The sequence below is a fragment of the Pinus tabuliformis genome, chromosome 3_1 (genome assembly GCF_031772625.1).
Source record: "Pinus tabuliformis cultivar Carrire ecotype Pingquan chromosome 3_1, CPIR1, whole genome shotgun sequence".
In the NCBI taxonomy this organism is placed as follows: Eukaryota; Viridiplantae; Streptophyta; class Pinopsida; order Pinales; family Pinaceae; genus Pinus; species Pinus tabuliformis.
The window spans coordinates 842,678,507-842,680,849 of NC_142301.1; the positions used below are offsets into that span (position 1 = coordinate 842,678,507).

The 2,343-nt window shown below is 42.8% G+C and overlaps 1 pseudogene; it reads right to left on the reverse strand.

Annotated features, from left to right (window-relative positions):
* Nucleotides 1-388: 388 nt before the first annotated feature.
* LOC149190154 (elongation factor 1-alpha pseudogene) lies at nt 389-1,060 on the reverse strand (annotated as a pseudogene).
* Nucleotides 1,061-2,343: the final 1,283 nt, after the last annotated feature.

Below are 2,343 nucleotides of genomic sequence, written 5' to 3' on the forward strand. Positions count from 1 at the left end.
ATGTCGTGGATAGTGTTAAAGTATATATATATGTATATATATGTGTGTGTGTGTGTGTGTGTGTGTTTCTCCTCCAATCACATATTCTGCGCATATATATATATATATATATATATATAATCTGCCTTTGCTTCGCTGCATAAGCCTATGTGCTTTAGGCCCTAAGCGCTAACTCTAAATCGCCATGTGACCCAACCATATGACTTAGCGCTCTCATTTAATCCTCCGCTTGACCCCCACCGTCGATCGCATTATGATTCGACGATCTCCGTTACTTCTATTGCACGTTAAACCCTGTTCGTATCCCTGCCGTTGATTACATTCACCGCTTGATCTAACGGTGATCGCGCCTCCTGCTTTTGTTAAGTGCTCACGCGTTAACGCACGATCACGGCGGTTTCGCGCCCGTCACTTCAGCCACGTATTGCGCATTAACTGGATCGCACAACCATATACGGAAACAACCTTGGGCCCAAAGGCGGTGCGGGGAATACCGCTCGCCCGCGAAACCGCTTGTCCCCCGGTTGTTAACCTCCGCGCAACTTCCGCTCCCGATCACTGTTGGATCCACCGTGCCCTGATCCGACAGCCCAAATCCCTCTCGTTAACCTGTGTGTATATTTATCGCCCGCTATTGTTGGATCTGCCCATCGTGCTGTATCTGCCGTCCATCCTTCGAAATACCCGCTTCAAATTCTCCGATGGTAGAATCAATAATCAAAATAGCACAATTGGCCTATGATGTACCCGTAATCATCTTCTTGATAAAGTCACGATGGCCTGGTGCATCAATGACGGTACAATAATACTTGGTTGTCTCAAACTTCCAGAGAGCAATGTCAATAGTAATACCACACTTGCACTTAGCCTTAAGCTTGTCAAGAACCCAAGCATACTTGAATGACCTTTTGTTCATTTCCGCAGCTTCCTTCTCAAAACGCTCGATCACATGTTTGTTGATACTGCCAAGCTTGTAAATAAGATGATCGGTAGTGGTGGACTTGCCAGAATCGACATGTCCTATGACCACAATATTGATGTGGGTTTTCTCTTTACCCATGGTTTTCTAAAAACCAAGTATTCCTGGATCAAAAACATGAATAAGCAGCTTTAGCTTCCCACCAAAAAAGAATTGGAGAGCTCCTCTTCTTTGGCTCTGTCTGCTCCTCTCGCCTCTATCTGCTCCTCTTGTCTCTATCCGCTCCTCGAATATTTCCATATTGACATAAATGACAATCTGTGTCCAACAAACCTTACACCCTCGCCTTTATCCCAATGACATCATTGTTAGCTTCGACGTGGTGTCCTTATTCACAAAAATCCCTATTCCTAAAACCCTTGATTTAATTGCCAATCTTGTGGATCTTGAAATCCTTAAACTCATCAAGCTTTACCTCACCTCCATCTTCTTTTCCTTTTGAGGAACATGCTATGAGAAAACTGAAGGAACCATTATGGGATCTTCTCTTTCTCTTGTCATTGTTAACATCTTCATGGGACATTTTGAAATTACAACCATTAAATCTTAGCCCCTCAAAGAAAAATGTTGGACATGATTTGCCGATGATAAGTTTGTGATTTGGTCCCATGGAATCCTTGCTATTCTTGGCTTCCTGAATCACGTCACTGATCTATCCCCTCATACAATTTACTATGGAATTAAAAGAGATCTTCTTTACCGTCTCTTAATGTGTTGGTCTCACAATATCCTGATGGTTCTCTTTCCCATCAAGTATATAACAAAAAGACCCACATCAACCAATATATCCATGCCCAATCCCATCACCATCTAACTCAGAAATCTACATATGATATTCCCACTTAGCATTATTGCGAAGTGAAATATCAAATTTGGCCAATTTTGTCTTAATTCATGTTTCCACTCAGGAAATGTGGGTTTAGAGTCCCCACATTAATTTTTGATTAAATCAAGTCCCCAAACATTAGAGATGGAAGGGAAATATCGAGCCTCTAGTGGAGCGTGGGGGCCACCCATGGAGAATTGCGGCCCACATGGGAAGTACACATGCATTGGAGGAAATTCAGTGGGAGGAAATCGAGCTGGACCCACGTGAGCATGTTGGAGGCATTTTGACAAAAGGAAGGAAAGACACTCATTTTGTGATTCATTCATCTTTGAGAAAACTTGTCTTTGACATATCACATTTGACATGAATCCAAGTTTGCAAGTGTTTCTTAGAACACGAGTGTTTCCGAGCGGAAATCTCAACCCTTGCTTCAGTGGACTTCGAGTGCCAACCCAAGTAGGGAGTTCCATCTATTCTAGTTCATTCCAACAGTGGGGAGTGCGAGTTTTTGGAGAGGTTCAACAACAATAAATAA